This window comes from Prionailurus viverrinus, chromosome B4, assembly GCF_022837055.1.
Source record: "Prionailurus viverrinus isolate Anna chromosome B4, UM_Priviv_1.0, whole genome shotgun sequence".
NCBI lineage: Eukaryota > Metazoa > Chordata > Mammalia > Carnivora > Felidae > Prionailurus > Prionailurus viverrinus.
Window position 1 is genome coordinate 18,949,709 of NC_062567.1, and position 27,483 is coordinate 18,977,191.

The 27,483-nt window shown below is 39.5% G+C and overlaps 1 long non-coding RNA gene across 3 annotated transcripts in view; it reads left to right on the forward strand.

Annotated features, from left to right (window-relative positions):
• Nucleotides 1–4,373, forward strand: part of LOC125170779 (uncharacterized) — a 75,882-nt gene extending 71,509 nt beyond the window's left edge. For all 3 annotated transcript variants that reach the window (XR_007154087.1, XR_007154089.1, XR_007154090.1), the window contains exon 4: nt 4,019–4,373. This is a non-coding gene — a long non-coding RNA (uncharacterized LOC125170779). The remainder of the gene's footprint in view (nt 1–4,018) is intronic.
• The last annotated feature ends 23,110 nt before the right edge of the window (nt 4,374–27,483 follow it).

The following is a 27,483-nucleotide window of genomic DNA, read 5'->3' on the forward strand; positions in this document are numbered from 1 at the left end:
CGTGTTTTCCCAAATTAGCTTCAATACTGGCTTGAGCAAACAGCCGCAAGCATTCGGGGAAAGATGTCAAGGTGAAAATCCAGGTGAAAGGTACCAGTTGAAAGAGACTGGGAAATTGGGTAAGAAACTCAGTTTGGAAATGGCAAGTGAAGACCGTAAACTCCTAATATGGCCTCTGTGGGTCCAAGAGTGATGTCACTAAAGCAAACCTGGCCCCTAAGAGCCCCCAGGCTCCTCTTTGCCTTAAGAAAAATAGTGACTGCAGGGATGTTTGTTTTTAGCACCTTTCCAGTTTATGTGATTCCCTCATTAGTGCTCACCTCAACGACTTGCTTCAGTTTCCCGAGTGCTTGGGATCCCTCCCTCCTCACACCCTCCCAGGCCAGTGCCCCACATCACCAATCTTTCCTGACTCATCCCCCCCAAAGTATATCTGCTTGCATTCAGTTCCCTCAGGGGCGTGTCTCCCACAGAGGTCGCACAGCATGATTTGGGAATCATATAGGCCTGGGATCAAATTCTGGCTTGGATACTTATTAACTGTAAGAACTTGGGTGAAGTATTTAACTCTTTTGAGCATCAGTGTGTTCATAAGTAAAATGGGTATAACCATAGGAGCTCCTAAAAAGGCTGTTGTGAGGAGTAAAACACATAGTGTATTTGAAGGGGCTAATATGATAACCTGAAAAACAGCAGGGCCCAATAAATGGAAGACAGCGTAACTGATTTGGTAATTGACAGTAAAAAGGAAAAAAAGAGTTTCACATTAATGAAAAATCTAAGAAAGGACGTACAAATACTCTATAAAGATTGTTAAAACCTTATTGGGAGAAATTAAGGAAGATCTAAATAAATGGGGTGATATGCCATGTACATGGATTGAAAGAGTCAATATACTAAAGATTTAAACTTTTCCCAAATCAAACTACATATTCAATGCAATCCTGATAAAAATCTCAATAGAATGGTTGCCGTATTGACCAGCTGATACTGAAGTTTATAAAGAAATTTTTTAAAATCCCAAGAATATTCAAGACACTCTTGCAGTAGAGTAACAAGGAGAGAGGATTTATTCCGCCAAATATTAAAACTTGTGAAGCTACAGCAATCATGACTTTGTGGTATTGTTACAGATAAATAGCCCCAAGGAAGAGAATAGGGATAGCTAAAACAGGCTCATGTAAGTTTTGATATGATATATGACAAAGGACATGTTCCAGGATAGTTGGGGAAATGATTGTCTTCTCATTAAGTGATGCCAAGATTACTAGGCATCTAAGTGGGAAAAGAATGAACCCGGACCCCTTCCTCACACCATATACAGAAATCAACTCCAAGTGGGTTATAAACTTAAATGTGAAAGAAAAAATGTAAAGTGTTTATATATTTATAAACATCTCCAGGGCATTGGGCAACTTTTTAAAATGAGATAGACAGAGATGAGATTAGGGCACCTGGGTGACTCAGTCGGTTAATCATCTGACTCTTGATTTCAGTTCAGGTCATGATTTCATGGTTTGTGAGATTGAGCCCCACAGTGGGCTCTGTGCTGACAGTGCAGAGCCTGCTTGGGATTCTCTCTCTCTGCCCCTCCCCTGCTCACTTGTGTGCTCTGTCTCTCTTTCTCAGAATAAATACATAAACTTAAAAAAGAGAATATTAAAATGACATTAAAGTAATTAAACTCATGAAAAGACACCTCTTTGAAGAGTGTGGAAATACAAGCCACAGAATGAGATGACATTTGCGGCACATAATCCACAAAGAACTTATATCCACAAGTCGGTTAGAAAAAGACCAACAACCCAATTAAAAAATGAGCCAAAAGGAAATCCAGATGACTGATAAGAATAAGATGCTTAAGCTCACTAATTATCAGGAAGCACAAGCTAAGTCGTACTGAGAACAGAAAGCCAATGTCACACACACCAAGAGTGGCAAAATAAAAAATGTGATACAAACAAGTGTTGGCTAGGATGTGGAGGAATGAGAGCTTTCGCGCACCGTTAGTGGGAGTAGAAATTAGTGCGATTGCTTTGGAATACAGTTTGCATTTTCCAATGAAATGGGAGCTCCACAGAACTCAGGACACAGCAGTCCTATTCCTGGGTATATCCCTAGCGAAATGCATGCATTTGCATATTAGGAGACATGTGTAAGAATGTTCTAACCAGAATTTTGATAATAGTCTGAAGCTGTAAGTGAACCAAATGTCCATTAACAGTAAAGTGGCCATAACCATGAAGCGGATGAACAAATTGTGGTATGTACATGAGTATGCTGAAATTCTTTCAACGATGTAAAAAAAATTAGAGCTTTTCTGGGGGGAAGGATCTTACAAACACAATACTGAGCACAAGAAGTGGAGCACATAAGAATGTCCACAGTATATTTTTAATATATGTAAAATTGAAAAATAGGAGAAACCATACTTCCTAAGGGATAAAATTATAAAGGAAAACTATGACAGCTGGGACAGAACCACCATAAGAATCATGGCAGTGGTTACCTCTAAAAAGAGACAGAGGGTCTCAATGAGGAGGGTACAGACTGGGGGCTCAGAGGAGCAACCAATATTTCATTTTATATGTTGGACTTTGATGCCCAGCACATATACCACATAATCATACATTACACTGTATATGTGAATTCTTTTTCCATCCTTCTGTATGTGAACCATATGCCAAAATTATATATATATATGTATATATATACACACACACATATACACCCACACCAGAAAGAGAATCATGTTGGTATTATTTTAGATTCCAAAATAAAGCAGTTACTATTCAGCCTCTGTGCTTTGAAACACAAAACCTGTGTCACGCTGACATCTTGAGCAGCCTTCCAAGTGTCATTGACGGGCTGTATTTAATGTTAATAAGATAACGTAAATGAAAAACTTGCTATGTCCCAGGCAAGGTGCTAAGGGTCTAGCACACGTTAGCTAGTCCTCAGTCAATACTGAGACACCGTCATTTAGCGCAAAATCTTTTTTTTTTTTTTAATGTTTATTTTTGAGACGATGCAAGAGACAGAATGCAAGCAGCAGGGGGGCAGACAGAGGGAGACACAGAATCTGAAGCAGGCTCCAGGCTCTGAGCTGTCAGCACAGAGCCCGACGCGGGGCTCAAACTCATTGACTGTGAGATCATGACCTGAGCCAAAGTCGGACACTCAACCGACTGAGTCACTCAGGCACCCCTCGGTGCAAAATCTTGAACAGAACTAGACCGCTACTTCACTGCCATGGTTCCTAAGGTGTGGCATTCACTCATCCCACAGACATCTGGGTGCCTAGCTCCACCCTGGGCAGTGGTCACACAGAGGAAAAGGACACCAGCCCTGCCCTCAGGGAGCTCCTGGTTCAGGAAGAGAGTCACATAAGGAAACAAGTAAACAAAGTCAGTAGTTTATGGGAGCTCTAAAATGGGGTGGGGACAAATAAAGCTGGAGGAAGAAAATAGGCAAAGGTAAGAGAAACTGTTTTAACCAGAGCCTTTTAGCCAACCAACCTATCCTTCTTTACGACCTGTTCCTTTACTCGTCTCTGACTACTTTAAAGTTAACTCTGTCCTATCACTTGTTTTCTCACTGGACTCCAAGTTTGTCTATTCTTTCTCTTAAAAAGTACGATTCTCTTGGATTCCCCTCTCCCCACCCTCCTGCCTCTCTTCCCAGCTCCCTTCCTCTCCTCCCCACCTCTTTCCCTCTCCTCTCCCTCTTCCTCCTCTCACCCTCTTTTGGCTTCCTAAATCAGAACTCTCCTTTAATGTCTCGATCAAATGTGCCTTTCTCTGTAAACCTCCTGATACCCCCACTTCCAACCCCGGCATTAGAAGTGAGCATTCCCTTTCTGATAGCCTTCCACATTTTATTTATGCGATTTTTGCAGTCTATAGTATATGTGATTTTGTATTATCATTATTTGTACACATATTTTGTCTTCCCTGCCAGAGTGCAAGCTCCTTCAGCCCCGAGACCATGATTAATTTTGCTTTGTGATTGTCCACAGCCTTGCCGAATAGAAACGGGCACTTAACCAGACCTTGGAGGTGTTTGAAAGCAACCTGACCAGGTTTTTGGAGGTTGGATGGATCTTTTGGAACAACGGTGTCATGAATTATATAATAACAGCAACTTCTAGTACTTTAACATGGTAAGACATTTTAAGCTGGGTTGAATGGAATCAACAAAGAGAGATGCCAGCTACAAGCCAAATACTACTGTTGTATTTTCTCCTTTTGCAAGAACAATCATTTATGAGGAAACATAGCTAAGTTCTCAGATGTATAGAATATGGAAAGGATGGCTTATCACCCATAGATCAATTCCACCACGTTCATGAATTCTACCATCAGGAATTCAGAGCATAAAATGTATAAAATGCCATGTTACCACATATTGACAATTGTTTCATTTTTGCTTAATGATGTTGAATAAAATCATTAAAATCTTTTCAATGTTTTGGTTTGGAAATTTCTTCTACTTTTGTTTCTTAGTGCAGCATCTCTTGTCATTTCTTTATTGCAGCTTTCACTGTGATCTTCTCTCTTGGAAAACATTTTCAGCTACCAGACCAATAGAGCAGGTAGGACATTTGATGAAAATCTATGAAAGTTTGGTTATTCTCAGAGAACTTTCCTTGAAATTTCTTTGTGTTTTGAAATGTTGAATGTTACGTGATCCCTAGGGAACCCCACTGCATAGCTACCTAGAAGTTCAGTTTAAAATACTCAAGTTGGGGCGCCTGGGTGGCTCAGTCGGTTGGGCGTCTGACTTCAGGTCAGGTCACGATCTCGCGGTCCATGAGTTCGAGACCCGCGTCAGGTTCTGTGCTGACAGCTCAGAGCCTGGAGCCTGTTTCAGATTCTGTGTCTCCCTTTCTCTCTGCCCCTCCCCTGTTCATGCTCTGTCTCAAGAATAAATAAACTTTAAAAAAATTTAAAAAATAAAATAAAATAAAATAAAATAACATACTCAAGTTAAGCACACTGGACGCTACATCCAAAAGAGAATGAATCACAGAAAAAATATAGTTTTGAGTGCAGGACAATGAGACGCTAGCCTCAATTCCAAATTCCTCCTTTCCCTGACAGTGTCTGGGTACAGTTCGCACACTCTCTCTGTGACCACTTGAGTTACCGCTGAAGCTTGTCTGATCTTCCCTTCCCCCGTCTCTTGACAGGTACGGCTGTTGTCCTCGGGACAACATAGACCAAAATTGGCTTCTGTCTGTTGGTTGTGCTATTGCCAGGGACACACTTGGGGTGCCTAGTCATTGGGGATTTAATGCAAGGAAGTACAAAGAGAGAAGAAGGACAGACAGCAGCCACAGTTCTTTTGCCTCACGGAGAAAAGGAACATTTTTAAGATGCAACATCAGTCTACAGTGGCCGTCCCTGCAGCAGCGGGTGTTGAGTGCTTTGTACATTTTCTGCAGTGGCCTCCAGTGTTTTTAATCATTCAGCAGGGGAAAAAATTGAACACGCTCTTCCCGATATATGTATTTTTAAAATGCACACAAATAATAACAATGAAGAAACAATGAGATAAAGAAATGTGAATAGGTGTTCCGATATTTTCTTGTGATGCCACAGCGGATCCTCTCGTAAACTTCATCTTGGACATTCTTGCTTGGTTTGGGTGAACGCCACGGTTAGGGCGTCTTTGCTATGATCTGCCTCTTTTGCGGCCCCTGCAGCTAATAAGGAGCTTCCTTCTGTGTTAGGACTTCTCCTTACTGTGGTCTCTGTGTCTCTCCACTTTTGCCCTGCCCCCTTTGGCGCTGATTCCGTCTGTACGTGTCACGTACAAACTTCATAAGGAACAGACCCAGTGAGGCCCGTCAATCACCGTTCTGTGTGGAGCTGTCTTGGCAGGGCTTTCTTGCCAGGCTCCAGGAGAACTGCTGACCGGCCTAGAAAACTCTGTGGGTTGTGTGTTTGGCCCTGGTCCAGCCATCTACCAGCATCAGTGTTATATTTTAGTATGACTGGCATAGGTGTGGAGGGGGCCATGGGTGTGACGGTGGCTGATGGGGACCAGGCACGGTTCCGCACGTGGTGGTGACACCCCTCCCCTCAGAGCCAGTCTTCTGTGGGTCGCTGCTAGGGTTGTTGGTTACAGATCCTGATTTAATTCTTCTTTTCTTATACAGTCTTCCTCTCCAAACACCCCCAAGCCCCTCCATTTCAGAGCCACAATTTATTTACTAAGCCCACAGTGGGAAGACCCTACTACTTTTGTTTTCTAATGTCCTCAGTAAAGAAACCCTTTTTTTTTAAGTTTTTATTTTTATTTTTATTCATTTTTTGAGAGAGATAGAGAGAGAGTGAGCAAGCGGAGGAGAGACAGAGAGAGAGAGGGAGACAGAGAAACCTGAGCAGGCTCCGTGCTATCAGTGCAAAGCCTGATGCGGGGCTCAGCTCACGAACTGAAAGATCATGACCTGAGCCGAAACCAGGATTCGGATGCTTAACTGACCGAGCTACCCAGGAGCCCCAAGAAACAGTTTTATTTTTAAGTTTATTTTATTTGGGGGGGGGGAGGGGCAGAGAGAGAGGGAGAGAGAGAGAATCTCAAGCAGGATCCATGCTCTCAGCGTGGAGCCCAACACGGGGGCGTAAGGGGTGGGGGGGACTCAGACTCATGAACCGTAAGATCACAATCTGAGCCCAAATCAAGAGTCAGGTGCTTAAGTGACTAAGTCCCAAGAAAGATCCATTTAACCCACTCTTTGTTAGTAAAAGTCCCCGTACTGAAGGAGATAATGAGTTTTCAGGACAGTCTGGCACATCTCAGGGTGAGTCCTGTTTGTACATTGAATCCTTCCCAGGAAGCATAGGGGTGATTTTTTTTTTTTTGCCCACCTCTTCCACCATGTTGGAGAATTTTAAATCTAGAACCAGCCGATAGCAATCATTCATCTGGGTTCTCTTCTGTCCTGTGGCCTATGGACGTTTGTCCAACCTATATCCATGACACTGGGCACAACATGCTTATGTGTCCTATGTGCTCTGGGAGCCAAGAAAATGATGCTACTTTGGGGCCCCACTCCACCTGTGTGAAGCAGCATAGAATGAAGGCAAGAGCAAGGGCTTTGCAGCCAGACCACCTGGGTCCACAATCCAAGGTTGGCCACATATTCATGCTATAACATGAACAAATAACTTCATCTCTTTGTATCTTGGTCTTCTTCTCTGTAAAACAACAGTAATAATGGTACTTGCCTCAGGGTTATTGTGAGGGCTAGTTGAGTTAGTATATAAATTCTTATTATAGTTAGCATTCAGTAAATTCAGGTTCTTATTATCTAAAAGGAATAATATACAGTTAACCCTTGAACAACCCACGGGTTAGGGGCATAGATCCCCTGTGCTGTCAGAAATCCACATATCATTTCTGGTTCCCCTCAAACTTAACTACTTGTAGCCTACCACTGACCGGAAGCCTTAGTGAGAGCATAAACGGTTGATTAACAAATGTTTTGTACATTACATGTATTATATGCTGCATTCTTACAATAAATTAAGCTAAAGTAAAGAAAAAGTTATTATGAAAATTATCAGGAGGAGAAAATACGTTTACAGGACTGTTGTGTATTTATTGAAAAAAAGATCCATGTATCTAAGCGGGCCCACGGAGTTCAAGCGCATGTTGTTCAAAGGTCAACGGTACTTTTCTGTGATTTTTCAGACTAGTGGGGGCTTATTACACTTCTTGCTGGAACAACTGAAGATACACAAAGTGGAAGGATGGGTTTCATTACCTGTGAAATGCAGGCACAGCCAGCCTGTGTCCGTCTCGTTCACCGCTCTGTCCTCAGTGCCGAGCCCCAACCCTGATGCAATGTAGACGCTCAATACATATTGGCTACTGGGTTAGAAAATGTCAGAAAATATAATTACATAAAAGTGAGTGTTCTTAAAGGGATTTTAATGCGTTTTTATTTGTTAAAAGAGAATGAGGTGATGTTCATGGCCTCTAGGGCCACGCAGCAATGATCATTTCTGCTTATGGAAGGACCTCGCCCTCCCCCAGCCAGTTACCTTATGTATTTTTCATAAAATCCTCAGAGGTGGGTATCAGTGATCACGTTGTCCGTGGAAAACGGATCCTCCCAGGATTTATGACCTTCACCGAGGTCACGGGGCATTCAGTGGCAGAAAGAGGACTCGAAGCAGGGCCACATGGAGATTTCTGAAGTCCGTCCTCTTTCTGCTGCTCTCTTTTCACAGCGGCGAGGACGGCTCAGACGACCCCTGTCCAGTACCTCAAGTGTCTAGAAACTTGAGAGTGAAGAACCAGTGAGGGATGTAGAGATCCCAGGCTCCCTAGAGGGTCACTTAAACCACCTGCTATCACTCAGTTCCTAAACTGGTCATGGGAAACTGCTGTTTACCTGATTGGAATTAAAAGACAGACAAATAACTGTACTAAATGCAAGTGCCTGATGAACTTTCTTTTTGGATATTTCTCATTTAAAATTCAGAATATACTTGATGTATTATGCAAGAAGGATCAGGAACTCAGAGATATATATATTTGGGAGCCAGGGGGAAACTTGCAGAGAGTGTGGAATGGGGCAATTAATTTCAACCTTTTGCTATCATCTGCAAAAGGAGTTAAGGCCTACTTACCTTCTAAACCAAAGGGGAATTCTCAGGAAGCATTATTTAATGCGCAAAAATAAGTTTTTAAATAATTAAGATAAATGCTAAAAATAGCGAAGCAATAAACCTCTTTTAAATATTTTACCATAGTATATTGCGAACATGACTTACATTCAGACTGTGTCCTGATTTGGATATTTTGTGTTTCTACAGTTTGCTCTGTAGATCACTAATCAAAATTAAATAGTGACTGTGCCTAATTATGATGATAAGTTTTCACAGGCTGCAAGGAGAATGACAATTTTAGAAATAAATGCTTTTGTTCTGAATGAATTCACTCTGAAATAATTTGTTGCTTAGATGAGTAATTTGTTGAGATAGTTATGATAGAAGGGGTTCCAAATGGAAGTAATGAGATGAAATGGAACAGCAAAAAACTCGGGAAAATATCAAGAAAACATAAGGTTTTAAACACATAAAGTGGGTGAAAACCTTCTTGGCGAACAGGTAAAAGTCCTGGGTATTTATATTAGCTAAACCCCCACATGATTATGAGGCTGTTTGTTCAGCAGTAAATATCCCTAAATACCATTTAAGAGTATTATCAAGCACACTTTTAATGTTATCTCTTAGATCTTGAGCACGTTAGACTTCGGTGTCTGGGAGTAAACAGGTAATTATTCCGCACAGTAATTTTCTTTACAAGTATAAATTGTCTTATTCTATCTTCTGGAAGGGGTGGGGATTTTTATCTTGAACTATCACCTGATCTGTTGTGGGACTGTAGAACCGAAGGCAGGAAACTTGACCCTTCTGGGTGACCCTGCTCAACGTTCTCTCGTTGGGAATCTTTAAGCGACGGAAACACAAATACTTCCAACCCAGATAACAATGCAGTCGTATTCGACCTACCTGGGTGTTTTTCTGGGTATCAGAAATTTTGCTACATTCCCCAGAAGTTCTGCAGAGCAGCCAAGATGGAAAACCACTTCCAGAACAGCTGAGATCTACATCCCATTTCTTTTTTTTAAATTTTTTTTCAACATTTATTTATTTTTGGGACAGAGAGAGACAGAGCATGAACGGGGGAGGGGCAGAGAGAGAGGGAGACACAGAATCGGAAACAGGCTCCAGGCTCTGAGCCATCAGCCCAGAGCCTGACGCGGGGCTCGAACTCACAGACTGCGAGATCGTGACCTGAGCTGAAGTCGGACGCTTAACTGACTGCGCCACCCAGGCGCCCCTACATCCCATTTCTTACCTGCGGTACAAATCTGTCTCTACTCTTCTGACTCTAGTGAGTGTCTGATGACTGCCTTTGTGATTTTGCCTGAACTCGAGGAAAATGGCCTATAAAACCTCTACCAAGGTTCTTCACTGTGATGGTTATTATTTTTTTGTTTATTTATTTTGAGAGAGAGAGAGAAAGCACAAGCAGGGAGGGGTAGAGAGAGAGAGAGAGGGAGAGAATCCCAAGCAGGCTCTGCACTGTCAGAGCAGAGCCTGGTTTGGGTCTTGAACTCACGAACCTCGAGATCATGACCTGAGCTGAAATCACGAGTTGGTTATAACCCTTAACCGACTGAGCCACCCAGGAGCCCCTGTGATGGTTGATTTTATGTGTTAACTTGAGTGGGCCATGGCTGGCCAAATTAGACGTTATTCCTAGGTGTGTCTGTGAGGGTGCTTTTAAACCAGTGGATTCAGTAAAGTAGATTGTCCTTCTTAAGTGGTTGGGCCTTATCCAGTCTGTTGAGGAACTGAAAAGAACAGAAGGCAGAGGAAGGAGGAATGTGTCCCCTTTTTTCCCAGCCTCACAGATTGAGCTGGGGCACCTCGTCTCATATTCTCCTGCTTTCCGAGTAGGATTTATCTCTTTGGCTCTCCTGATTCTAAGACTTTGGACTGGGCTGAATTACACCACTAGCTTTCCTGAGTCTCTGGCTTACAGGTTCCATGTCGTGGAACTTACTAGCCTTAATAATTACATAAGCCAATTCTTCCTTCAATTTATCTTCTATTGCTTCTACATCTCTGGAGAACCCTGGCTAATTCAGTAACACTTTTCAATTCATTGACGCCTTGGAGAATCTGATAACAGCAACAAACCCTCTTCCAGAAAAATGCACATTATCATGGATATAATTCGAGCATGCTTTAGAACCCCAAAATTCCATCCCTAAACACCAAAATTAAAGTCCCTATCTTACTTAGATAATGCCTGAAACCAGATGCCCCATTCTTATCTAACTGGAGCTGTAGCCTCTGAAGCCTGTACTTGAGCCCAGGAGGCTGGAAAATTGTCATGTCCTTTCCCAAAGAAGCAAGAAGGACCACTTCTGAAGCCTGAGGCTCAACTTTACTGATGTGGCTGTTTAGATATTATCTGAAACCCTAGCTAGAGGTACAAACATAAAAATATAATTCAATGCCAGCACAGAATGCTGAACATGCAGCCTCCTAAGTGTTATATAAAAATGCAATGGGGTGAATTGCTTTGGTCTGGCTATCAGAACCAATCTTAGCAGCAGAGCAGATGGAATGAACTTGATCGGGTTATTGGGTCTCACCCCTGCAGCTGGGAGAGAGTGGATGGAGACTGCGGGGGCCACTGTGGAAACAGCCACAAAGCCAACACGTGTTCTCTGTGGTTATCCTGCCACAGCTCGAGAGCATGCCAGATTCGCTGTAGAACCTCCCACCACATGCTCTGGGAGCTCGTGACTCCCCTGAGATGGCCACATCTCTAAAGTGTTCGTCATCTGTCAGGAATCTCAATGTCTGCATCTACTTTCAAGCACTTTTTAAAATTGTTTCTCTATTATCGAAGGGCTTAGCTTTTCCCCTAAAATTTAAGAAACCGTATGATCAGTACATACAGGTTTGTCATATGCTGATCTGGATGCAGTTTATTATTGAGCAAGAAACATTTGAAACTGGATTGTTTTATTTTATAATTCGCTTAATCAAGAGATGTGGTTTGACTCACAGCTCCTCTAAGTATTCGTCTGAACTGAGACTTTTTTCTCCCATTGTAAAGAAGAAAGAAACAATGTCATCTTTAATCCAAACCAAAAAAAAAAAAAAAAAAAAAAGCTCATCAGTCCGTTTATTTCAAGCATTTAGTTTTTAGTTTTTTGTCTACCTTTCTGGTTGGCCGTGCTCAAAGTCAGAAAATCCAGCTGAAATGAACGATAACCTAAAAGACATTGGCTCCAAAAGAGAAACTCTGTTTAGATCATTAACTTTAGTAGATACTGAAAAGTAGGCAAATATCAACACCTGTCAAAGGCAATACATCCAGTTTATGGATGAATTCTGCAAAACTGTCAAGTAATGGGTAATTAATACTTTAAACTATTGAAGAGTATTAAAAAAGAAAAGGAAAGACTTCCTTATTTACTCTGTATAGCTAGCATAAACCTGATTTCAAAATTGGACAGGCATGGCACTCAAATAAAGGGAATTACAATCCAATTTGAAAATATAGGTGCAAATACAGAGATAAAACCTTAAGAAATCAAATCCAGTGGGATCTGGGAGCTAGGGGGAAAATTGCAGAGAGTGTGGAGCGGGGCAATTAATTTCAACCTTTTGTCATCATCTGCAAAAGGAGTGAATGCCTGCTTACCTTCTACCAAAGGGCAATTCTCAGGACGCATTATTTACTGCGTCAAACTAGGTTTTTAAATAATGAAAATAAATGCTAAAAGTAGCTAGGCAATAAACCTCTTTTAAATATTTTACCATAGTATATTGCAAACATGGGTATGCATTTGGGAAAATTGCATGATGACCAGGTAGGTTTCATCTCCTGCATACAAAGGTGGTTCAATACCAGGATACCCATTAACCTAATTGACTACATAACACATGAAAAGAGAGACCAAATTCCTAGATGGGAATATCCACTGTTATAAAGATATCACATCTACCTCAAATCTGTTGATTAATAAATATAACACTAATCAAATTCCGTCAGAATTTTTGTTAGAAATCAGAATTTTATTCTAAATATCACATGATAGAGAAAAATGCCTAACAGTCACAGAGACATTAGTGAAAAAGAACAGAGAAAAGGGTGGATCTTCCCTGCTGTCAGGAGGACATAGTTAATGAAGGTACTAAGTAAAACAGCGAGGCAGTGCATGGAAGCACGGGGGTCCTAAGCCAGAATCCTGCCATAAACACGGGGATTTTGCTTTGGTATAGGTAGCATTTCGAGCATGAAATAAAGGGTAAGCAATTTAATAAATGGCTACTGGATAATCTCTCACACATTAGAAACAATACAGAGCTACAGCCACCATAAAGTTCATACATTTACAAGTGAGGTATTTAAGAATGGAAACAAAATCCCTGTTGCAAGGCAACTTGTCACTCTCCATAAAAATGAGAAAATAAAATTACAAAGCAAAATTCTAAAATCATTAGAAGGAAATATAGGAACATGTGTTGATGATATTGAGTTGAGGGAGGCCTTCCTAGACAAGACAACATTTGAGAAGCACAACGTTAAATCAGTCTCTTTTTTAAAGTTTTAAAATTTATTTTGGGGGGGGGTGCGGAGAGAGAGGGAAAGAGAGAATCTCAAGCAAGTTCTACATAGTCAGTGCAGAGTCCAGTGGGGGGCTTGATCTAATGAGACCATGAGATCATGACCTGAGCCAAAATCAAGAGTCAGATGCTTAACCAACTGAGTCACCCAGGCACCCCTCTTTTAAAAAAATGATATAAAAAAGACAGTCTAAGCGGAATTAAAATAGAAGCAATAAGACTGAGAAATTTTTTACACCATATTTAATAGGTAATGATTACTCTCCAGAAAACGTAAAGAGAATATATAAATCAATTTTAAAAAGTCAAAATAGTTGAAAGATATGAATAAACAATTCATGGAAGTGGAAATCAAAAGGGACACATGAGAAGATTCTTAATGTCAAAGGTAATTAAGGAAATACAGATAAAACTTTAAAATATATTTTAACTGTCCAACTGTCAAGATCAGAGAAAATGTTTATCTGCATTATTCGGTAAGCATGCAGGAAAATATATATTTCTATAAACTTTAGGTGAAAGTATAACTTGAGATAGCCTTTCTGGAAATCAATTTGCCACTTATATAAATGATAGAAAGTTCCTATGATTTGGCCGATCCATTCTATTTCTGGGATTCAAGTCTTTGGAAAAATTTACACTTAAATCTAGAAATATATGGACAAAGATTTTCCAGCATTGCTTTTCAACATAACGAATTGGAAATAATCTAAATCTTCATCAAAACGTGGTATTTCTGCTAGTGAATACTACACAACCTTTAAAAATGATACTGGAAAATCATAACGTCACAAAATATATAGCCAGTAGATCCCATTTATAAATCTTCCATCAACTAATTGACTGTGTGTGTGTGTGTGTGTGTGTGTGTGTGTATGTGTATATCTGGATGGGTCAGTGTCTGTGTACAAATTCATAGGAAAAGTTTAGGAAGGATCTACCAAGTGTTGACGACCAACGTTATGCCATTTATTTCTATTTCACTTCAGTGTTTTACAACAAGAGTATATCATATATTGAGTAATAAAAACATAAAAATAAAATAACATGATATGAAGAATTTTAATCACATCACATAGCATGATGACCATGAATTCCCACTGCCCACCCTTCTCTACTTGAACAAGTAGATACTCTTGACTACCTGTCAGGAAAACAAGAGTGATTAATCTTCCTCTACATGACAAAATCTTTCCATTGAGCACCACAGTGCAAGATGAGATTTTTTTCACAGAGTGAAAGGTAAGACATGAACTAGGAGAAAATATTCACAATGCATATATTTGACTAAGGACTTGCATCCAGAATCAATTAAAAAGTTAAATGGAAAACTCCTACTAATCAATAAGGTAGAATACCAAATTAGAAATAAATGACAGAAGCACACCTGGAATGATAGATTAAAGATCTCAAAAAACCCACTCCTCCATAGAAGCAGGCAAAACACTGATAAAAATGGCTAAAAGTACACTTCTTTCAGAACTCAGGAAAGTAATCAAAGGCTTACAACAATCCAAGGAGCTTCCAAAGACATCACAAAAAAGAAAACTACAGACCAATATACCTTATAATATTGACATAAAATCCTCAAGAAAATATAAACAAACATATAAAATTAAACATAAAATCGTAAAATAAAAGCAAGACATAAAAAGAATTGTAGAGGCACCTGGGTGCCCTGTAGTTGACAGTCCATTTGGTTGAGTGTCAACTCTTGATTTTGCCTCAGGTCATGATCTCATGGTTGTGAGATTGAGTCCTGCGCTGGGTTCCATGCTGAGGGTGGAGCCTGCTTAAGATATTCTCTCTCTCTCTCTCTCTCTCTCTCTCTCTCTCTCTCTCTCCCTCCCTCTCTCTCTCTCTCTCTCTCTCTCTCCATTTGTCCCTCTCTCTCACTCATGTGCTCTCTTTCTCTCTCTCTAAAAAAAAAAAAAAAATTGCAGACAATGACTAAGTGGGTTGATCCCTGGAGTATAAGGTTGATTTAACCAACAAAACTCAACCAGTATAACACATCAAATTAATACAATAAAAGACCAAGAATCACATGATCTTAATAGAAGCAAAAAAAATTTTTTTTGACAAAGTGCAATGACTTTTCATGATAGAAACACTCAAACACTCAACAAACTAGGAGTAGAAGGAAATTTCCTGAAATTGATAAAGGTCTTCTATGAAAAACCCACAGCTTAACGCTTAATGGTGAAAAATTGATTTTTTTCTCCTTCAAATCGGGAACAAGACAAGAACATCCACATTCATCACTTCCACCTAACACTGTATTAAAGGTTCTAGCCTGCATTTAGGTAAGAAATGAGATAAAAGACATCAAGATCAGAATGGAAAAATTAAACCATCTCTGCACACAGATGACACAAGCCTACATAGGGAAAATCCTAAGGAGTTGCACACACACAAAATGTTAGTATTAGTAAACAGATCAGCCCAGTTGCAAGATACAAGATATAGAATCAATATGCAAAAGTCGACTGTATTTCTATTTGTTAACAATGAGGAGTCTGTCAATGAAATTAAGACAATTCCCTTTACAAAAGAATAAAATACTTAGGAATAAACTTAACAGAAGAAATGCAATATTTGCACAGTCAAAACTCAAAATCTTGTTGAAAGAAATTGAGGAAGACTTAAATAAGTAGAAAGACACCCTATGTTTATGGGTTAGAAGTTTTAATATTAAGATGGCAATACTCCCCAAACTAATCTACAGATTCAACACAATTCCTATCAAAATCCCAGCTGAATGTTTCCAGGAATTACCAAACTAATCCTAAAAGTCAGATGGAAATGCCAGGGATCTACAATAGCCAAAACAATCTTTAAAAAGTTGGAGGACTCGTACTTCCTGATTTCAAAACTGACTACACTACTACTATAATCAAGAAAATGGGGCTATAGCCTAAGGATAGGCATATGGATTAACAGAATAAATTGACAGCACAGAAATAAACCCTTATGTTTATGGTCAATCAATTTTCAATAAGGATACTAAGAAAATTCAACAGAGAAAGAACAGTTTTTTCAACAATTGGTGTTGTAGCAACTGTATATCCATAAACAAAATAATGAACTTTGGATCCCTACTCTGCCATATACAAAAATTAATTCACAACGGATCATAGGCATACATGTAAGAACTAAAACTTCAAGACTTACAAGAAAACTTGAGAGTAAATTAAAAAAATTTTTTTGTTAACGTTTATTCATTTCTGAGGGACAGAGAGAGAGCACAAGTGGGGGAAGGGCAGAGAGAGAAGGAGACACAGAATCTGAAGTAGGCTCCAGGCTCTGAGCTGTCAGCACGGAGCCCAACGCAGGGCTTGAACCCACAAACTGTGAGATCATGACATGAGCTGAAGTCGGACGCTTAACTGACTGAGCCACCAGGAGTCTTACAATCTTTTTTTTTTTTTTTTCAACGTTTATTTATTTTTGGGACAGAGAGAGACAGAGCATGAACGGGGGAGGGGCAGAGAGAGAGGGAGACACAGAATCGGAAGCAGGCTCCAGGCTCTGAGCCATCAGCCCAGAGCCCGACGCGGGGCTCGAACTCACGGACCGCAAGATCGTGACCTGGCTGAAGTCGGACGCTTAACCGACTGCGCCACCCAGGCGCCCCGGGAGTCTTACAATATTAAGTCATGCAGTGGTTTCTTAGGTATGATACCCACAGCACAGATGACAAAAGGAAGACTAAATAAACTGAGCTACACAAAAATGAAGAACTTGCGTGTGTCAAAGGACACTATCAAAAAGTGAAAAGGCAACCCACAGAACAGGGGAAAAAGATTTGCCAATCATTTATCTGTCAAGGGTAATGTATTGAGAATACACAGACATCTTTTGTAACTCAACAATGAAAAGAAAAATGGCCCCAGTTAAACATTAAAGAATTTGAATAGACATTTCTCTCAAGAAGGTATACAAATGATCTGTAAGCACATGAGAAGATGCTCAAATCATTAGTCATTGAGGCAAGAAAAATGAAAATCACAATGAGATACAGTTCACACTCTCGAGGATGGCAAACCTTTTTTGAAAAGACAGGCAAGGGGCATCTGGGTGGCTCAGCTGGTTGAGCGGCTGACTTTGGCTCAGGTCATGATCTCACGGTTTGTGAATTCGAGCCCTGCATCTGGCTGGCTGCTGTCGGTACAGAGCCCACTTCGGATCCTATGTTCCCCCTTCTCTCTGGCTTTCTCCCACTCATGCGCTTTCTCTCTCAAAAATAAATAAAACATTAAAAAAAAAAAGACAGGCAATAACAAGTACTAACGAGCATGTGGGAAAAATGGAAACTCCATTCATTGCTTGTGGTATTTTATTTTATTTTTTATTTTTTTAAAATTTTTTTTCAACGTTTTTTATTTATTTTTGGGACAGAGAGAGACAGAGCATGAACGGGAGAGGGGCAGAGAGAGAGGGAGACACAGAATCAGAAACAGGCTCCAGGCTCTGAGCCATCAGCCCAGAGCCTGATGCGGGGCTCGAACTCAGGGACCGCGAGATTGTGACCTGGCTGAAGTCGGACGCTTAACCGACTGCGCCACCCAGGCGCCCTGCTTGTGGTATTTTAAAATAGTGCGGTAGCTTTGGAAGTTTGGCAGTTCCTCAAAATGGTGAAAATAGAGTTACCATATGACCAGCAATGTTCCTTCCAGGTATATATCTGAGAGAATTGAAAACATACGTTTCTTTAAAAACTTGTATACAAATGTCTATAGTAGCGTTATTAACAACAGCCTCAGACAGGAAACAATACAACTGTCCCTCAAGTAATGAACAGACAAAGAAGAACGTGGCATGCTCTTTCTCTTCAACAAGGCGGCTGAGCAGATGAAGAGATGCAGATCTTTGGGAAGACCCGGACAGGCAAGACCATCATCCTCAAGGTCGAGCCCAGAGACACTACTGAGAATGTCGAAGCCAAACTCCAAGGCAAGGAGGGCATCTCCCCTGCTCAGCAGCATCTGATTTTTGTGGGCAAATGGCCGGAGGATGGCTGCATGCTCAGGCGACAATACCCAGAAAAAGTCCACTTGGTACTTCGCCTGTGGTGTAGCATCATCCAACCTTCCCTCTGCCGGGTGACCCAGAAACACAACTGCGACAGGATGATCTGCCCCAAGCGTTATGGTCGCCTGCACCCTGTGCTGTCAACTGCCAGAAGAAGTGCGGCCACACCACCCATACCTGTGCTCCAAGAAGATCAAATAAGGTCCCTCTACTCACTATTCCATTGCCTGCAGGAGGCCCAAGGCCCTCGGGCTTCAGCAAAGTTCCCTTTTCATTGAAAAAAAAAATACATAACCGTATAAGGGAATATTGCTCAACATTAAAAAGGCATGAAATACAGATGCTTGCTACAACATGGTTGAGCTTTGAAGACATGTTCAGTAAACACACACACACACACACACACACACACACACACGCACACAAAAAAGTGATAAAATGTTACACAATGAATGATCTTTTTAATTATTATTATGAAATGTCTAGAGTAGGGATATAGACTAAAAGTAGATTACTGGTTGCCAGGGGTTGGGGGCGGAGGTGGGGCAGATGCAGAGTGACTACTAATGGGAATATGGTTTCTTTTTAGGGTGATAAAAATGTCCTGAAGTTAGATGATGCTGATCTGATAATGGTACAACCCTGTAATACACTAATACCTGATGCATTTGTACTTTAATACCATGAAATTTATAGTATGTGACTTATATCTCAATAAGGCTATTGTTAAAAAAAATGGGCAAAAGACTTTCACAGGCAGTTTCTAAAAGAGCATATCTAACTGACAGTAAGCATGGGAGATGATACTCAATCTCATTAGTCATGAGAAAATTAAAATTAAAACCACAACAAGATACCGCCACACACCCACTAGAATGGCTAAAATTAAAAAGATTGACAACACCCAGTTTGGCAACAACACGGACCAACTGGGACTCTCATACGTTGCTGGTGGGAGTTTAAATTGGTACAAACACTTTGGAAGACAGAATTATATACTAAAACTAAATAGATGCCTACTTTAAGATTCCCAGTAATTCTACTCCCAAGTCTATGTCCAACAGACATGAATAGAAATCTCCACAAAAAGATTCAGAGGAGGTATTTTGGGGGCTCCCATTTACCGTCCTCTCCCTATTTCTCTCACTCCCCAGGCCCTGTCAACCACTTTCCTACTTGGTTTATAGGAGTTTGACATTTTTTTTTCTTTTTTAGATTCCACACGTAAGTGATGCCATATCTGGTTTATTTCAGTTCGTATAATTGCCCTCCAGTTTTATCCATGTTGTCACAAATGACAGGATTTCTTTCTTTTTAAAAACTGAGTAATATTCCATATATATTTCAGTATCACATTTTTTCTTTCTTTCTTTCTTTTTTTTAGTTTCTTTTTATTTATTTTGAGAGAGATAGAGAACAAGCAAGGGAGGGATAGGGGGTGGGGGGATAGAATCCCAAGAAGGCTCCACATCATCAGCACAGAGCCAGATGCAGGGCTCGAACTCACGAACCATGAGATCATGATCTGAGCCGAAAGCAAGAGTCAGACACTTAACCAACTGAGCCACCCAGGCGCCCCTCAGTATCACATTTTCTTTAACCATTCATAGGTCAATGGACACTTGGGTCGTTTCCATACTTGGGCTATGTGAATAATGTCGCAGTGAACATCAGAGTGCAGATAGCTTCCCAAGATAGTGATTTTATTTCCTTTGGATATATATTCAGGAGTGGAAGTGCTGGATCATATGGTGGTTCTGTTTTTAGTATTTTCAGGAAAGTCCACACTGTTTACCATCATGGCTGTACCAGTTTACATTCCTACCAACCACGTAGAGGGTTCCCTTTCTCCACCTCTTGCCAGCATTTATTATCTCTTGTCTTCTTGATAATAGACATTCTAACTGCTATGAGGTGATGATATCTCATTGTGGCTTTGATTTGCATTTCCCTGATTAGTGATGTCAAGCACCTTTTCATGTGTCTGTTGATATTTTGTATGTCTTCTTTGAAAGAATATCTATTCGGGTGCTTTGCCATTTCTTCATTGGGTTGTTTGTTTTTGTTTTCTTTAAACTGTTTTTTTTTATTAACCTTTTATCAGATACGTGGTTTGCAAATATGTCCTCCCATTCCAGAGGTTACAGAAGGTTTTTAGTTTGAAGTAGTCCCGCTTGTTTATTTTACTTTTAGTTACCTTTGTTTTGGTGTCTAATCCAAAAAATGATGCTAAGACCAATGTCCAACAGCTTACCACTTATGTTTTCTTTCATAGGTTTTATAGTTTCAGGTCTTCCATTCAAGTCTTGATTCCATGTTGAGTTGATTTGTGTGTATGGGGTAAGAGAGGGGCACAGTTTCATTCTTTTGATTGTCTGGTTTTCCCCAACACTGTTTATTGCCAAGACTGTCCAGAACAGCTAGATATTCTTTTCTGACTTTCTTTCCCAAAAGACAGAAATAAGAATTTATTTTGGTAAGGTCTCCTAATTTTTAAATGTTGAAACTATTTCATATGGGGCTTTAAAACCACTCTGCATGCCTAACAAAGCACATTGGCATCTTCCATTCAGATCATGGACTGCCATTTTACAGCATTTGCGTGATACTACTCTTGTCCTCCTTTCCAGGGTTAAGTAATTATAATAGATTTCTTATTTAAAATGCCTTTATAAGTAGCTACTTTACAGTAATATATAATTAGTAAAATTCAATTGTGAGAGTTTTAGTTCAGTTAAGGATGACATAAAATTAACAGATAATCCATTTGTCTGGGAGTTAATCTATTGTGGAGCAAAGTAATATTCTCTCTTTTGTGAAAAATTGTAGTAAAATATGATATATTCTTAGAAGCATTACTGGCAAGTAAAATAGGGAATAAGAAGGAATAATACGATAGGAGTGCATCTAAAATAATAGCACCCAGAGAATTAGAGAAAAGATAGACCTAATGACAGAATGTCAGCCTTGTAAAAAGCGTATAAATATATAATCTCCCGAACACGATAAAATACTAATTCTTTCCTGTTTTTACTGATTTTATCTAAAAATATGGCAGTTTTCTCTAAAGTAGCTTATGGCTTCCACGGGTGTGTGTTAATACAGCAAACGTTGGCCATTACAATATATCACACAGGTAGAATTTGCCACCGGGCAAAGTGAAAAGGTTTCTTCAGGGTCATGTTTCAGGGAGGTGATTGAGCCCGGGGAAAACAGAAGTCCTCTGGGATGAGTCTGGGCTGGACTTTGACTGAGTTGGAGATTGACCAAATCTTGTAGATGCCGAGGAAGCTGCTTTCTGACAGATGAAGAAACCATCGAAAAATAGTGAGGCTGCAAGACTGATGAATCTTATTTCTAATTAAAAGAAAGAGAGCCAATCCTTTTTGAATTTGTGCAGCAGAGGGAACACAATTGAGTGTTCCATCACTCCAACACCAATGGGTGAATATAAGTGCTCTAATTTACAGTGCTCTGTATGATTACCTATAAAAACAAAATCGCCCATTTAAATGACTGTATTAATTTCCCCGGGCTGCCTTAACAAAGTGTCACCAACTGTGGGGCTTAAAACAACAAAAATGATCATTCCATGGTTCTAGAGGCTAGAAGTCTGAACCGAAAAATGTCACCAGGGCTGTGCTGTCTCGGAAGGCTTTGGAAAAGGCGTCTTCCTTGCTTTTTCCTAGCTTTCTGGTGGCTCCTGGCAGTCCTTACTCGGTAGCTTCATCACTCCCATTTCTGTCTCCGTCTTTAGATCGACTTCTTCCCTGGGAGTGTGTCTGCAAATCTCTCTCTCTCTCTTTTAGGGACTCCACTCATTGGATTTAGGGCCCACCCTAATTCAATATGACCTCATCTTGGCTTGATTGCATCTGCAAAGACCCCATTTCCAAATAAGATCACAGTCACAGGTGCCCAGGGTTGGGACTTCACCATAATCCTTTGTTGGGGACACAATTCAGCTCACGGCAATGACCACAGCTTGTGTAACTGTGGAGAAGGCACACAAAAGTAAAATATAAATCTTGCCTTCAAGGAGTTTCTATTATATGAAAGATGCAACATAGACATGGCACAATTTACGTATAATCATATGCATAAAATATGGAGAGTCATCATTTCAGAGCTTGAAGAGATATTCAAGATAATCTATTCAAAGCCCTCATTTCCATGTGATGTGAAGTAGATTGGAGCTACCTTTGTTTTGTTATGATATAGGACATTTTAATTTATAAATAGGCTAAGTTTTTGATCTTTTTTTTCCTTTGATATACCCAGCAAAGTAATTCCCCAGCACAGAATTATAATATTATGAATTGATATGACTTTATGATTTTTTATTTTTTTACACTTCTATTTTTGTGTAAATCATAATACAGAATGCTCATTAATGCTCTTCTCCAAATCACCATGGTTCATCTAACTTACTATAACTATATGGGCGATAAATACTACAATATTCTTCAATCTGTTCCTTTAATCCTTATTTTTCTTCCATCAATTTGTCTATTCCTGAGTCAGAATCTGATTGTTTGAATTTCTGTGGTTTTATAATATATGACAAAGTAAGCCTTTTTGGTCTTTTGCCCCCAAATATATCTTGGCTCATTTCAAATTGTTCTCCAAGTCAAGTACAATTGTAGTATCGTTTTTGAAAGTTCTAAATAGATTTTGTTTGGAATTACACATGAGATTGCATTGCATTTATAGAGTCCTGCCAAGGGATGGCAGAGCCAGAGTGAGATACAGAGGATGTTCATATGGGGGAGGGGTGTCGCGGAGTCTGGAGTGGGCTGTCAGGGCCCAAGTAGGGTAAAGATGGAAACCATGTAGAACTGTCACTTGGCATTAGGTGTCAAAGCCTGAGTAGGACCTGTGGTACAACCACAAAGGTGGGGACAGCCTAGTGGGGGGAATCAGAAGGCCATGGCTCATGTCTACGGCATTCCTGCTAAGGATGCCTAACTTGAATTCAATCACAAAGAAACTTCAGGCAAGGCCAAGTTGAGGTACATTCTACAAAACTGGCCTATAGTCTTCTAAATAATCAAGGTCATGAAAGTCAAGGCAATACTAAGGAGCTGTTAAGACTGAAGGAGACTAAAGAGAGATAACTAAATGCCAAGCATGGTTCTGCACTGGATATTTTTGTGGTAAAAGATTATTGAGATAATTGATGAAAATTGATTATGGGGTTTAATAATTAGATGGCAGTAATATATCAGTAATAATTTTCTTATTTGAATGGTTGTATTGCCATTATGTAGAACACCCTTGTTTGTAGGAAACACACACTAGAGTTTTAGGTGATAGGGAAACAGGGAAAGCAATTTACTTCAAGTAATTTGGAAAAAATCAGGTTTTTATATCGTACTTCAACATTTTGTACCTACGTGATTACTTCAAAAATAATTTTTCAAATAGAAAACAATTTTGTTCTGAAAATAAATTTAGACTAAATTGAAAGAGAATTGAATGTTTTCAAGATTGAATCTTCCCATATAGAACATCTAATGTATCTCCATTAATTCATTTTTTTTTTGTTTTTTGTTTTTACATTATTGAGGAAATTATTGCGTCTTCTGTATAGGCTTTGATTATTTCATTCTTAGGCATTTAATAATGGTTTTTGCTATTGTGGATTTGTGAATGGGATCTTTCTTCCATCCTTCACCTTTTTTTATGCTGACATGTAAGAAATCTGTTGAGATTTAGATGTTTGTTTTTTTATCTTGGGCACTCCGCTGAGTTTTGACCTTTTATTTCTATTTTCAATTGATTCTTTTGTAATTTCTTAGTAATAAATCATATACTGCAAACAATTTTGGTTTTGTCTCTTTATTGTATGAATTTTTACCTTACCTATCTTATTGCTAGTAATTCCAGAATAAGGCAGCATATGGTCTTAAAGGCAGGTATCTTTGTCCTCATCTTGGCTTTAGTGGGAGTGCTACTAATGTTTTCCTCTGAGCTGCGGTTTACTGCTTGTTTATGATCTTAGCCAAAAGGCCGAGAAGCGATACTGCTTGTTTATGATAGATATTCCTTATTGCACTAAGGGAACATCTTCTTATCCCTAATTTTCTAAGGTTTTTCCCTCTACAGATTGAATACTGAATTCTACCAAGTGTTTTTGTGGTGATATTCATATGATTGTTCTCACTTAACCCATTTGAGTACTGAGTTGCCTGAGAAGATTTCCTAAAGCTGACTTACTGATAAATTCTTAGGAAAAAATTCAACTTTGAAATTAATGTAATGTGGGATTTAATGTGATAATGTTCTATATGAGATTTTACAACTATATTTATAAACAATATTAGTGCTCATTTGTTCGTGTCTGTTATGTTCTTGTTCACCTTTTAACTTTAGAGCAAGGTAAACATCATAAAATTAACTGGGGAACATATTCTACAATTTCACAGATAACATAGAAATATGATCAAACCAACCTTCAAGGAATAGAGAGACCTTGTCTATAAAACATGTAGGTCTATTGTCTTTCCTTTCCTTTCCTTTCCTTTCCTTTCCTTTCCTTTTCTTCTTTTCTCTTCTGTTTTCCTTATTACTATTATTTTCTACCTTTTTAAAACCTTTTTTCTTAGTTATTATGCTATCTAAATTTGCTATGCTTTTGAGTCAATTTTGGTGTTTTACATTTTCCTGTAAAATCGTCTCTTTACTACGTGTGTCCTTTTCTCTGGTGATTTGAAATTTATATGTCTATTTTTTTTCTATTCGTGGTTATCTTTATGTTAAAAATATATTTGATATTAAATTCCTGTCATTCCCAAGAACAAAATGATGTGTATGTACTTTGCTCACTCTATCTTTCCCTCCTCCCTCCAAAAGCTGATAAGTTAGCATGTTATATGTTGCTCCTTCTCTAGTAGTCTCTTTAATTTTTTTTAAGCAGCTATAGATTATTTTAAAATATTATGCATTTTTCCATTAAAAATGCTTGTAATTGCTTTGTCTTTCACAACCATAATTAGTTATTATTCTTCAAAAATTTTATTTCTTTCCAATCATCAATAAGGGAATGTATTCTAATTATAAAAATTCATTACATAAAACTAAATTCTCCTTTCATAACCATTGGCAAATGCCAGTTCCTTCCAAAGAACTTATTGCTGTTATGAATTTGGGTTTATATCCTTTCAAGTATATGGTGATGCATGCCATATACACCCAAACCATGTATTGAATGTGCAATATTTAGAGTAAATCGTTTAATATGGCACAAATTATTACATAGCTTCCTTTTTTAAAAAAACTGATTGACACAGCTTGGAGCTTTTTTCATGTTAGTATGTATAGATTTACTTTGTTGTTTTTACCTGCTTCATCCCATAATGTAAATGTACCACAATTTTTTCACCCACTTGCCTACTATTAGACATGTAGATAATTGTTTTGGAGCTATTGCAAACAATGTTGAAGTCAGCATCCATTTACATGCCTCATTTTTTTTTTAATTAAAAAAAAATTTTTTTAACGTTTATTTATTTTTGAGACAGAGAGAGACATAGCATGAATGGGGGGAGGGTCAGAGAGAGAGGGAGACACAGAATCGGAAGCAGGCTCCAGGCTCCGAACTGCCAGCACTGAGCCTGACGCGGGGCTCGAACTAGTGAACCACAAGATCATGACCTGAGCCGAAGTCGGACACTTAACCGACTGAGCCACCCAGGCGCCCCTACATGCCTCATTTTGAACATGTACAGGTGTATCTCTAGAGTTATGTATCAATTGCTTTAATTCAGGAAATAGCAAACACTTTAGGTTTTCCAAACATAAAAGGATTTAATGCAGAAATAAGTTGTTGATAAAATCATTATAAGTGCTGGGGGTGTGGCCATCAGGATATTCCCCTGGAACTTCGACTTCCATTTTGACCAGTGCCAATGCGATCCCAGCCTTGGGTGACTGCTGCTGTCACTGCTGTCATCACCACCATCCACAGTGACTAGACATGCATGATGAAGCTTGTGCACTGCAAACCCCCTCACTCTTTGGAGCTTCCTTGTCTGTCCACACGGGTGCAGAAAGATCGTGTAACTCCTTCTGCGTTTAAAAAAGCTCATGAACATCCATCTAATTGCCAGAACCAAATTTACATCCAGAATCCTAGCAGCAAGAGAATCAGAGGAATGTAGTTAGCTTTCTAATATCGCCAAATAAGAAGGCAGGATGAACTAGGAATCGAAACAGTCAAACCAGTCCATCACAGTCTAAATCGTTACCTACTCTATATCCATAAGCAAGTTTTTATGCACATGGAGTCTTCCAGACAGTCACAATAGCAACAACTTACTCCCACCTATCATTATGCAACTATGCTCCATATAAATAAAACGCTCTGTTACCAAAGAAAAGGCACAAATCCTATTAAATGCTCTATCCACCCCTGAAGACGTTCAGTCCTTTTCCAGTTCAGTCACAGGCCCATCTTGGTATCCAATAACCTCAAAACTAAATGACAGATAACCATCACCTCATTGATACAGAAGTGAAAAGGAGGGGCGCCTGAGTGGCTCAGTCGGTTAAGCATCCAACTCTTGATTTCTGCTCAGGTTATGACCTCATGGTTGTGAGATCAAGCCCGTGTCAGGCTCAGAACTGGGCGTGAGGTCCGCTTAAGATTCTCTCTCCCTCTCACTCTGCCCTTCCCTCATTCATGCTCTCTTTCTCTCAAAAAAAAAAAAAAAAAAGAGAAGATTGGTTAATACACACAAATATATACATAATAAAGCAAGCAAGAAAAATATGTACAGCTATGATAATCTATCCTGCAACAGGTCAGAAAAACATTGTTGGTATTTACAACTTCTTCGTCCACTACCAATTTTATGGGTCAATTTGCTCTCAGTCACCACCAGTTAAGTGTTTTATATCTAGTGAGGTGACCCACACCTTCCTTCCATAAATGCCTGAGATTTTCTTCATTTTGTCTGTATTGTGTTGCCGTGGGCTTCCATTAATCTTTAGTATTGGATATGAAGTATTAGGAGACACCCAAGGGGATTCTCTGGGTTATAAATACGCCTTCCTGCCCTTGATATGTACCAGTAACTCTATTGCTGCTTGATAATCAAGGCCCATCACGCAAGCCAGAACAGCAAATCCTTTCTTTGTGTTTGTTCTTTGTTCAGTAGCAAGAGACCCCAAAGGTGGCCAGCTGGCTAACTCATCTTTTAGTTCAGTGAAATCATTGTTGTGTCATAGGTGGAAGCAGCCATCTACTGAGAAATAAGGAATTTAAGCTGGC